Source organism: Aquarana catesbeiana, linkage group LG02 (genome assembly GCF_042186555.1).
Source record: "Aquarana catesbeiana isolate 2022-GZ linkage group LG02, ASM4218655v1, whole genome shotgun sequence".
In the NCBI taxonomy this organism is placed as follows: domain Eukaryota; kingdom Metazoa; phylum Chordata; class Amphibia; order Anura; family Ranidae; genus Aquarana; species Aquarana catesbeiana.
The window spans coordinates 366,900,255-366,913,423 of NC_133325.1; the positions used below are offsets into that span (position 1 = coordinate 366,900,255).

The window sequence follows — 13,169 nt, forward strand, 5'->3', positions numbered from 1 at the left end:
TGCATGGATTCTGACACTTGCTAAAGTAAGCAAAACTTTTTACATTACTTGCTAATGTAAAGCTGTTTTATTTTGTCTGGACTCCTGAAAATAAAAATAGGATAAGTATTCCCTTAAAGAGACTGTGTTGTATGGTGATTTACTGCCACAGAGCTACCACTAGCGAAAGTCTTCTGTCACAACATATACTGTATATCCTACACTGAGCACTAATAGAACAGGGTCATTTGCACTAATGGTCATTTTTTTGGCGGTATTTACACTTACCACCTATATATTTATTTATTTCAGGTACTTATATAGCACTCTCAATTTACACAGCACTTTACATGTACATTGTACATTCACATAAGCCCCTGCCCTCAAGGAGCTTACAATCTAAGGTCCCTAACACACATACTAGGGCCAATTTAGACAGAATCTGATTTACCTACCAGCATGTCTTTAGAGTGTGGGAGGAAATAGGAGTAACCAGAAGAAACCCACACAGGCACAGGGCGAACATGTAAACTTCAGGCAGATGGTGTCATGGTCAGGATTCGAACCAGTGACCCTTTTTGCTGCAAAAAGCATGTTTTGTAGATGAAGCATTGCTTGTGACTAAAATGAGCAGCTCATAACATAGCCAGTGCTTGATAAGGCTCTAACACAGAAACAGTTCCAGACTTTGTCCATTGTGTGCCAGACATGTTCTTCCCAGCTTGTTTTGTGAGAAAAAAACATTTAAAAACAGAACGGGCTGCAAATGTAATATCTACATTTCAGTCTCAAGGGATACATTATTTGAGTCTGTCTATTTTAAAATGCCCCCAATGGATGCTGAGCATTTATAAACTTTATGGTTATGCCCGAAACCGTATACATTCTAAGCACCGTATATTACATATATAACAGATTTATGTTTTACAATAAATTCTGGTGCCTGGTGGAAAATGATAAATGTAATTGATCCCCTTCATACTGAACTATTATTACCACTTCCTTCACCATAAGTACTTTTGTCGCTTTCAAGGATAATGATGTTGTTGCCTGGAAAAGGACTGGTGGTTATATAATAGACACTAGACGATAGCTTTTAAGAAGACTGGGTGCATTTACAGTGGTATCATTCTTCATAGAGAGAGCTAGGTTCCCTCATGGTCACTTTTTCCTTGACCACTCTGCTTAAAATCACACATTTAAGGCAGTTTTGTGATTCAAAATAGCTTTTCTGGAAGCTAATTTATCTTCCATTAGCTCTTAAAAGCATGCTATATATATATATATAATATATCTAAAAATAGACAGCGGTACTCGAAAGAAAAAACACATTATTTTATAGCACAGTGATGATGAACACAAAAAACAGAGAATACTTTACCGCTGAGATCATTCCCATTAGAAAGCTATTAATATTTAAAATTCCAGAATTCAAAAGTTTATATTTCTTGTGCTTAATATACAACCTACCTACTTAGGGATTCTAGTTATCATCCTGATGGTTATCTTGTGCAGGTTGCTATCCTACTAACTTAACTTGTATGGTTGCTGATAGGGATGGGCCGAACACCCCCCCCCCAGTTCGGTTCGCACCAGAATATGCAAACAGGCAAAAAATTTGTTCGAACAAGGGAACACCGTTAAAGTCTATGGGAAACGAACATGAAAAAACAAAAGTGCTAATTTTAAAGGCTTATATGCATGGTATTGTCTTAAAAAGTGTTTGGGGACCTGGGTCCTGCCCCAGGGGACATGTATCAATGCAAAAAAAAGTTTTAAAAATGGCTTTTTTTTCAAGAGCAGTGATTTTAATAATGCTTAAAGTGAAACAATAAAAGTGTAATATTCCTTTAAATTTCGTATCTGGGGGGTGTCTATAGTATGCCTGTAAAGTGGCACGAGTTTCCCGTGACCGAGAGCAAAATTACATTTCTAAAGGAAAAAAGTAATTTAAAAGTATGCGCGGCTATAATGAACTGTCTGTCCCAACTCCCGGCCATACAGATAAAAGTTCACCAAGTTCAACCCCAAACCAAATTTTTTTTTAAAAATGCGTGGGGGCCCCCCCAAATTCCATACCAGGCCCTTCAGGTCTGGTATGGATATTAAGGGGAACCCCGCGCCAATTTTTTTTGAAAAATGGCGTGGGGTCCCCCCAAAAATACATACCAGAACCTTATCTGAGCACGCAACCTGGCAGGCTGCAGGAAAAGAGGGGGGATGAGAGAGCACCCCCCTCCTGAACCATACCAGGCCACATGCCCTCAACATTGGGAGGGTGACTTTGACCCAGTCCACCCTCCCTCTGATGCATGGGAACATCCCTATGGCTTCCCTGTAGCGTCGGGGGGGTGGGGCCACCCGGTTACATAACCAAGTGACCCCGCCCCCTCTGACGCTATGGGGAGGGGGGCCTTCTTTTCCTGTGGCCTGCCAGGTTGCGTGCTTGGATAAGGGTCTGGTATGGATTTTTGGGGGGACCCCATGCCATTTTTTTTTCAATTTTGGCACCGGGTTCCTCTTAAAATCCATACCAGACCTGAAGGGCCTGGTATGGATTTTGAGGGGGACTGCCACAAATTTTTATTTTTGCGCGTGGTTCCCCTTAATATCCATACCAGACCTGAGGGGCCTTCTATGGAATATTATAGAGGGGCCTTCTATGGCCTTCTATGGACCCCCACGCGTTTTTAAAAAAATTTTGGTTTGGGGTTCCCCTGTGGGGGAATCCCATACCGTTTTTATCAATGAACTTTTATGTGTATTGCCGGGGCCGACAATTCATTATAGCTGCGAGTACTTTTAAATGACTTTTTTTCCTTTAGAAATGTCATTTTGCTCTCGGACTGTTGTAAACACGGGAAACATGCGCCACTTTACAGGCATACTATAGACACCCCCCAGGTATGAAATTTAAAGGAATATTACACTTTTATTGTTTCACTTTAAGCATTATTAAAATCACTGCTCCCAAAAAAACGGCCGTTTTTAAAACTTTTTTTGCATTGATACACATCCCCTGGGGCAGGACCCAGGTCCCCAAACACTTTTTATGACAATACCATGCATATAAGACTTTAAAATTAGCACTTTTGATTTCTCCCATAGACTTTTAAAGGGTGTTCCGCGGCTTTCAAATTTGCAGAGAACACCCCAATTTGTTCGCTATTCAGTGAACAGGCGAACACCCGATGTTCGAGTCAAACTTACGTTCGACTCGAACATCGGGACCATCCCTAGTTGCTGGTGATTTTATTTTCTGAATCTGGGCCTGTACAAAAAAAAGAAACAGAAAGTTTCCTGGTTTTAATCATTACCCCTGGTGGCTCTTACACAAGGTTTGTGCAATGCTTAGAATCATGTGGTAAGAGATTATATCTCACCCACAAACACTAGAAAAAGCTTGCTGAATCTATTTTCACTTATATTAGATATTAGCTCAGATTAAAGGTTCATTGGCCCTTCTGGTTTTGGCATAATTTCAGTCTTTTCTGGATGATTACATTTGTTGCCTGAATTTGTATAATGAAAAAAAAAAAAAAGAAAAAATTCAAATGTGGTGATTTGGAAAAGTGGGTTAACTCTAAATATTGATATTTATCAAACCGAAAGAGAGCAAAGAAAAAGTTTGTTGTCAGGGCTTGCATACATTTTAGGCTTTCCCTTTGCAAAGCATTCAAAGCCAATCTTCGCAATGTTTTGAAAATGTGTGTTTATTCTTTTTATGGATTAAAGCGGAACTAAACTCAGCCTATACTTACTGCTGCTCTAGTGACGTGAGGTTCCTGAGCTCCCTGGCACTGGGCTGCTTCCAGGTTCAGGGTTTTTGGCCATCCTAACTGACTAGTGCAGGAAGATGTAACTGTTTTAGGAGTGTAAATGTTTTTTGCATGGTGAAACAAGGTTAAGTTGTCTTCTAATAATTGGCTTTTATTTTATGCTCACCAAACTCATTTTAACCACTTGCCCTTCAAAAGATTTACCCCCCTTCACGATCAGGCCATTTTTTGCGATACAGCACTGTTGTCATTTTACCTGACAATTGCGCGCTCATCCAGCGCTGTACCCAAATAACATTTATGGCATTTTTCCCACAAATAGAGCTTTCTTTTGGTGGTATTTGATCACCACTGCATTTTAACTTTTTTGTGCTATAGAGAAAATAGACCAACAATTTCTGTTTTTCCAGCATGATCGTCCAACAGAAGACTGCCAAATGGCGTTTTTTTTTAAACCCACAAATGTCTCCTGACATTTGGCCCATGTGCTCCCAGGTTATTAGGGGGTGGGGACTTGTGCTTGCCATATATAACTCGGTCTGTACTGTGCAGGGGATTTCTTTATTACTATAAACTGAATGAGCAGGCATGTCTGCCCTAACAAAGGATTTAAGATTTCCAGGCCTGGCTGGTTCATTGTATAAAAAATGCATTTTATATAAACTGAACTTTTGTTCCCTATATGTACAATGCCATCTTTCCAAAGCAATAGAAGCTGCCTACAGAGTCCTATACAAAAAACAGCTAAAAAAGCAAGAACATTTTTAAAATGTAGATATGCTGTTGGAATGGGAACACATAACAAACATATAGTGGGAGTTTCTCAAATGACTGCAAACATGGAAATATGCTTGAAGTTTGGGTCAAAAGCTGGCGGACAGAGCGAAGATTTACTTTATATGTATTTTCTTATTTTTATTTCTTTTTTTCCCCATAAACTTTTTATTGAAGTCAAAAAGAGGCAAGTGCATACAATTTGAAACCTCGTATATGATATGCAGATGTATTATGGACCATCAGTGGCTTGCAAGCCATACAGTGTAACAGAAAAAATATAACAGTACATTAGGGGATTCATATAGGCAAAATATCCATTAAGCAGCTAATTTTAAAGCCTATTTGTACCACTATGCAAATGGTTATCAATCCCACTATGCCTGGTTAGATACCTAACGAGGCAGAAAATAGAAGCAAAAGAAAAGAAAGGGTAAAATAATTAGAAAAAAAAGGGGGGGGGTGGGAGGGGAAGAATGATGAAAAAGAGAAGGACCAGAGGGAAGAGGAGGGGGGGGATCAGGGTAGCGAGAGGATTAGGGTAGCGAGACTGGTTGTACCTGCTCCCCCTCTCCCCCTGCATCTGTTGGTTCAATTTGGACTGTCACACTCACCAAAGATACCATGTGCGACACTTTGTTATCTAAGAATCAAAGGTTTGGAAACATTCGATAGTTTTAAAGGGGGTCCAACATGCCCATGTACTTGTACATTTTTGTATCCTCTTGGGAAATATAAATAAATTCCTCCATCTCCTCTATTTTAGAAAGTCTAGTGAATCATTCTTTGACAGTCGGAGGACGTATCGACAGCCAATGTATCGCACAACACAAAATCTTACCGCATTCATCATGTGCATAGCTAAAGATTTGTAGTAGTCTTTTTTATACAGGGTCGTGTGGTGGAATAGGTATTGTGCTGGTGTATAATTTAAGGTAAGTGTAGTGACATGTGCAATGATGTCATGTACCTCTTTCCAGACAGGCTGGATGGAGTCACAGTCCCACCAGATGTGGAGCATTGTACCTTCTGATTTACCACACCTCCAGCAGGTATTGGGTATAAATTGGGAGAATTTTTGGAGGAGAGATGGAGTTCTATATCACTGGGTTTCAATTTTGTAGCAATTTTCGTGAATGGCTACATTCATGGAGCCCTTGTGTGTATATTGGTGGATAGTCTCCCACTCCTCTTCAGGGAAGAAAGTCTGCAATTCCTTTTCCCATGCAGGATCTCTGATGGTGTGAGATTCTTCCAAGAGCAATACATAATTGAGGGATATTAAGTCTTTGTTGCGATTTTCGTGTGCATAAGGATTCAAATGATGTGAGTTGTCTTGTCCATGTTGATGACAATGCATGTGTGGAAAGAAAGTTTTGTATTTGTCTGTACGTCCAGAAAGGAAAAGAATTGATGAGAGAGATGTCAGTCAAGTTCTCATAAGAGCAAGGGGTGCCTTTCAAGAAGAAGTGGTGTGCCCACATATCTTTGTAAGGCCATTCGTGACCCAGAAATGAGCTTATGTTGCCCGGAGGGAAGTCAGGATTTCTTTTTAACATAGTTAGGGGCCCCGGAGCGGAAGAGAAGGCTTTACATTTTTCTGCCTGTGTGAAGGCCGCCGGGGAGGGTTGAATGAGTGGATGTGCCAGAAAAAGCCTGGGGTTTTGGATGATGTCAGCCAGTGGAGGAGGTTTAATGGATTCTGTTGTCCCTGGCTTCCCTACCTGGTATAAAGCCCACCTGATCTAGAGATATGAGGTTAGGCAGGAGGGGCAACAGTCTATTGGCTAGTATTTTGCAAAAAAATTGATGTCTACGTTTAACAGGGAAATGGGTCTATAATTTGAGAATTGCATGGCATCCTTACCCTCTTTAGGGAGGACCGTTATATGGGCACCTAACATGTGTCCTGGTGATGTGTTAGGGTTAGAGAGGGCATTGAAGGTAGAAAGTAACCTAGGAGACAAGACTTCCATGAAACATTTGTAGTATTGTAATGTGAGCCCATCGGGCCCAGGGCTCTTGCCGGCTTATTTTAATTTAACAGTGAAACCACTGAACTTTGGGTAAGGTATGTTCAGTGAGCAAAACACCTAAAGCCCAATACAGTAGCAACTTGACAGATTTAATAAACTCATTAAAAGAAAGGTAAATCAGTCTGAGGTGAACATTGAACTTGTTGCATATCCCTTTGTGATTAGTCAATCTGTTTAAACAAGTGCATAATCATTACATATCTTGTACAAAAGGTCAGCATGATAAATCAGTATACGGTACTTTGAAATGTTCTGCTATGCAGTACTTAGTTATCTACTCTGAAATACTTAATGACTGCCAAAGTCATCCATTGTCTTATCAAGCAGTGTCCTCTTTTTCAGTTGGAAGATTTTTAGATTGAAGAATGCTCTGCACAATACAGCAATCATGATCTCTATGCCATTACAACAGCATTGTATCAGCATGGTTAACAATGATGTTGATTTAAAAAGAGCTATTTGCCTAATTTATTTTGTGTTACTTAAAGAAATATAGAGTTTTGCATTTTACAAGCAATGTCTGAATATTTATCAAATGTAACATGTAATGCTGTCTTTTTGCTGTTCGTTTTTTTTTTTTTTCTGCTCACTAACATTTTAACAGCACTTATGCTACAGCTGCCCAAATTTCTCCCACCCCTCCCGAAACTTAACAGATTTGTTTTTCACTCAATTATACTTGTGATTATGAGAATCTCAAATAGCACTTTTACTCCTTCTGTAGAGACTCGCACTCTGTTATGTGTAAAATCTCAGGAATAATTTACCAAATGGTGAGAACATCTCAGTCTGCCAGTGACCCATTTTTATTTACCTCATCAGATGGTAGGGGCTGCTGCACATCCTTCTGTAAGTGTATTTATCATTTGTGAGCAGACCTTGAATATTTTCATGAAAGCTTATCTAAAACCAAGAAAATAAAAATAATATATTATAGGTTACTGGTCCTAGATGTGGTGACTGCATTTTTTTTTTCTTCCCTTTATTTTCACCTTGTGATCCAGCCAGCCAGCAAGCAACAAACTTACTGTATTAGGGTGTTCCCACTCTGGAGGTACAATAGGGCCACCCTTGGACAGCAACATTGTCAGTTTAGAGACAGGGTAGTGATGTACCAGCAGATTTAGGCTGGGTTCACACATGTGCCGCTGCGGGTTCGTGCCTGGGGTCCATTGTGTGTCTGTTCACCAGTTCAGGTGTAATTCAGTTCCAAATTTTTGCCTGAATTCGCACCTGAACTGGACCCAAAAACACACCAGCCCCTTTTTCAATCTGGACCGCGGCCACCCCGGACATGTGTGAACCGGCTCCATTGAGAGGTGGTCACACTTGCCTGTCATGCGAAATGTATTCAGGGAAACCCGCATCCAGTTCGCATATGTGTGCACCCAGCCTCAGATGGACTTCAAATTCAAACAAAAACATTTAAGCAGTTGCCGCAACAGTATTTTTTCCCTGGTTTTACACACACACAATATATGCTGTACACAATATAAATGTTTTTTTTCTGGATTTAATGCCACTTTAAGATTTGCTGTTACATAGTAACATTTATAAAATGATAATTGTGCCTAATCTGTTTAGTGAAAATGTACCCTTTTTCCTAAGGCTCCATTCACACTAGTGCAACTTGCGTCGCATGACAAGTCGAAAATGTACTGTATTTCAATGGCCACCATTCTAATTGGTGGTACTCAAGTCGCAGCGACTCCAGAAAAGGTTACTGCACTACTTCCTCCCTTGCAGACTGTAAGCTCTAATGAGCAGGGCCCTCTGATCCCTCCTGTATTGAATTGTATTGTAACTGTACTGTTTGCCCCAATGTTGTAAAGTGCTGTACAAACTGCTGGCACTGTATAAACCCTGTATAATATAATAATAATACTTATAGGTGATTTCATTTCTACTTGAGGACCCATAGACTATAATGAAGTTTGTATCTTTATCTATATCACAGTTATTTTGTGCGACTTTGCAGGATGTACAGTACATTTTTTCTGCTCTGTACTGACAAGCCCATCCCTGGTCCACCTCCCAAGCATATGTCAAGCATATGTCATCCATACTCCTCCCAAAGACCTCACTTCTCAAAACCCAGTGTAGTTTTGTGCAGACAGCAGAAAAAATGCAGCCCAGAAGAAAGCGAGATAATGAAAAAATTCTCTGGCTTGTCCAGCAATATATGACACCAGTGATACGTCATACAAAGACCATGCTAAACAGGACAGAGCATGTATATATATATATTATTATTTATATATATATATATATATATATATATATATATATATATATATATATATATATATTATGCATATATTATGAAGCCTCTGATTGTTTATTGACCACAGAACAGTCAGCAAAAAGTAAGTTCTATAATATGGTTTGATATACTGTTAATGCTGCTTTACACTGTGCACCTATTCATTCCTTATCAGACTGTCTCCTGCCTCATGTACGATAATTGCAGCAAAACTGCACTGCATTGTAGGTGCCATTGGCATCTAAACATGCATTTGGGTTTTGCCATTAATGTAGTGCGATTTAAGATCATGGGCAGATATTTCCCATTATCCAAAATGTTGACGGGCCTCAGGCGATGATGGCCAAACACAAAAAGCATGTTTGGGTGCCATTCATTTTCAATATCAACTACAATGCGGTGCGCATAAATTGTGCGGAAATTGCAGAAAACCTCAACATGTGAAGCTTGTCACCCAAAAGAATCTCCTACTCCTTTTGGGTGCGAAACTTTGCGCATTGCGGTTTGCTGTGATTGCCACATGATTTATCACTAGCTACTAGCTTGAAGATCTGAATGTGTTTCCAGTCCATAGCTCCCACACATTTGGGGAAATCACAGCTCTCCCAGAAAACTTGGGCTATCTTTGACCAATATTCCTTAATGGGTTTCTTCATGACCACATCCTTTAGCACATCCCAGATGACTTTGCAGGTGTCATGGGTAATATAGCATGCTGTCGATATCCCCACCATAAACTCATGATGCAGCCTAGCAAATGAATCACCTGTGACCAGGTACCTGAAATTAAACATTTCATACTGTGATATTTTGCAGTGAAATCAATACAAAATCAATGTAGATATAACAGATATATGCACAAACTGAGAGGGAAGGAATGGTTCCGGTTCTAGAAGGCTAGTCCCATATGCCCATGCCTGGGAGCTGGAGTTTGTAAAGCCAGTGTTGGAAATGAGAGAATAAGCTATCAACAATCTAGCTAGGAAGACAGCCCACAGGATTTATTTGGAAGAGGAAGCAGAGGAGAAATTTGAAGGCACTGTTCTTCAGGAACAGCCATCAGGGGAAACAGGTTCAACACCAAACTCAATGCCCCTTAAGAAAGGATTCTTCATTGGTCCTGAAACAAATTGGGCACAGAACTAGGAGAACAATTATACCACATCCAGCCATACCTACAGTCTTGTATCTTGTGTTTGTTATGTTGTTTTCATAGTGATGCATACACCATTTTTAGCAATGTACATAAATGAACTTTATAATTATATTATATATTTGAGTTGCCCTTAAAGTCCCTGTGTATATTGAGGGGTATCTTCTTTGTATGGTCCTAAACTTTTGGGATGTTGGCAACAACTTAGGTTTACCTGGGTGGTATTATCTTTTGTCAACACCGACCTCAAGGACTGTTACTCCAATTATTGAGGAGGAGACTGAACATGGGCTTAGCCATGCCTCTAGGCTTTCCAGAATATCTGCAAGGGGGCATGGTAGGGGTGGAAAACCAATAGATAAATGGCTAAAGATGGTTGGAGAGATGTCCATAAAATTGCCTGAACATCAGTGTGAAGAAACTGCTTTTGTCACTGTGCTCTGGGCATTTGTAAGAAGGCCCCCCTGAGAAGAAATTTGCGCTGAGGATGGCTTTGATGTCTACTGCTCAAATCTTTGTGGGTGAAGAGCCAACAACATCCTCAGCATGTATACAGGCACCCCCCCAACATATCACCCTTATTACCAATACACACCCCTAACTACACCATATGCAGTGCCAAGACCCAGCCCGTACTGTGACACGTATGGTAATATTCTGAATCCACCCCTACGGCCCTGCATGTTACATTTACTTCCTTCCCCAATTCCCTCCACCCATGGCCCCCAACCACTCGCTTCCTTAAGCAGCCTAAACACATTCAGGTCCCACATTGCCAAGAACTCCATTACTACCCCGGAGTGTCAACTGAGTACCCTGGACTATCCCCCAGTATTGGGTCAGGATTCACTGACCCCAAAACATACCACCAGTTGAAATTATTTATTTTTTGGCACAAATCAGCCTAATTAGCACCTGTTAAGTTATGTTTATTTGATAATGTTTAAGTTTTTTTTAATAGAAATTGTACAGTGTTCTCACCAGAAAAAAAAGTTTACTTTTTGGGTATTGTAAAAAAAATCCACAACTCGTCTTGCCCTTGTTAAGCGTTAATTGAAAACTCTCTTCTCTACATTCAGATACCAATTTGAATAAAGCCTTAATAGGTGTTGACTGAGGGCATGGGCCTCATCCCCAACATATACATATGGCAGAGGAGGACAGCTTGACCCTGGTAGTGGACAGTCTGGTGGACGGTCAAGCCTATCTTCCCACAACATTCTACTGAAAGAAGAGCTTGCAAATATACATGAGTCAAAGCTGCTGCCATGCTATCCTATGTCTATGTAGCTAAAACATTAATTCACACCAGCTACTGTTAGTAAGATGAATGAGAAATATTTCTTATAATTTAAGAATTTACTTCCCCTGCCAATGGGCTTCATGGGCCAATGGGCTTCATGATGCGAATATGTCTCCAGTAAAATGCAGTTACACGATTCAGAAAATTGTATCGCTTCCATTCCAGAAAACTTCCATTATTTTGGACCAGTGTTCTGTAGTGGGTTTCCTCGTGAACAAATCCTTAAGAACATCCCAAATAGCTCTGTTTTGTTTGTCATCCCAAATAGGTTTTGTTTGTCTGCAACTATAACCACTAGCAGTGATCATTGTGTTCTGACAGCTAGGAAACCTCCCTCTGTCAGAATACAATAGCTGCATGGGAGGGATTTATTTATTAACAATGACTGTGTTGATGGCGGAATTGTGCAATTTGCTTTTAAAATGTAATGTACTGCCTGCCTTATAGCTATGGGTGTCCGTGCCAATGTTTGCACATTTCAGCATCTTCTCTTGCATTCTTTATATTATAAAATAAATAAGTACAAATCCATTAGGGATGGTAGAATCCCCTCACAATGGCTACAGTGGATGTGCAGATTTTAAAAACTGTCAGGATATTCAGCTCTACATCAACCAAAAATTTAGCTAGTGTTTGTGTCCATATTTGTCCAATTTACTGTATTTATCGGCGTATAACACGCACTTTTTTCCCCTTAAAATCAGGGGAAAGTCGCAGGTGCGTGTTATACGCCGATCCCCGCCGATCCTGTCACATTTTCAAAATCGCGGACCGCGATTTGAAAATGGCGCCGCCGGAGCCGAAGTACACAGAGCCGGTCCTCGGCTCTTTCCGGCGGCTCTCGTTTACTTTCGGCTCCACTCGTAGTCCCGAGCGGAGCTATCCGAACCTACTCGGATAGCTCCGCTCGGGACTACGAGTGGAGCCGAATGTAAACGAGAGCCGCCGGAAAGAGCCGAGGACCGGCTCTGTGTACTTCGGCGCCGGCGGCGCCATTTTCAAATCGCGGACCGCGATTTTGAAGCCCTGGAAGCAGGGACAGGGGATCCCAGGCTGCACTGAGGCAAGGCTGCACTGGGGAAGGCTGCACTAACAAGGCTGCACTGGGGAAGGCTGCACTGACAAGGCTGCACTGGGGAAGGCTGCACTGACAAGGCTGCACTGGGGAAGGCTGCACTGACAAGGCTGCACTGGGGAAGGCTGCACTGACAAGGCTGCACTGACAAGGCTGCACTGGGGAAGGCTGCACTGACAAGGCTGCACTGACAAGGCTGCACTGACATGGCTGCACTGGGGAAGGCTGCACTGACAAGGCTGCACTGACATGGCTGCACTGACAAGGCTGCACTGACAAGGCTGCACTGGGGAAGGCTGCACTGGGGAAGGCTGCACTGACAAGGCTGCACTGACAAGGCTGCACTGACAAGGCTGCACTGACATGGCTGCACTGACATGGCTGCACTGACATGGCTGCACTGACAAGGCTGCAATGAAGGGCATTTAAATGTAAGTTTTTTTCCCTTCAACTTCCCTCCTAAAAGTTTTTTTTCCTTAAAATTCCCTCCTAAATTGGGGTGCGTGTTATACGCCGGTGCGTGTTATACGCCGATAAATACGGTATGTCCAGTTGCATTTGGTGGAGCAATTTATCCTCAAAGTTCAAGGCAGAAGCGTTGAAGTTATTTTCTAAGTCAACTCAGCTACAGTACTCCTGCTATCCCCTCCCATCAGTGAGTTGGCAGCATTCCAGTCTTTTAATCCCTAATGTCACAAAGAGGGTGCTCTGCAAAGGATAAGTAGTGTGAGTTAAGATGACTAAAAGAATGGCTTCAGGATGAATTGCTCCACAGTTGCTAAAGCTATAGAGGTAAGGGATGTCTTG

General features: G+C 41.3%; 1 protein-coding gene across 5 annotated transcripts in view; it reads left to right on the forward strand.

The window, feature by feature from the left end:
- Positions 1 to 13,169, forward strand: part of AUTS2 (activator of transcription and developmental regulator AUTS2) — a 2,093,484-nt gene that overhangs the window by 967,725 nt on the left and 1,112,590 nt on the right. The window lies entirely within an intron of this gene.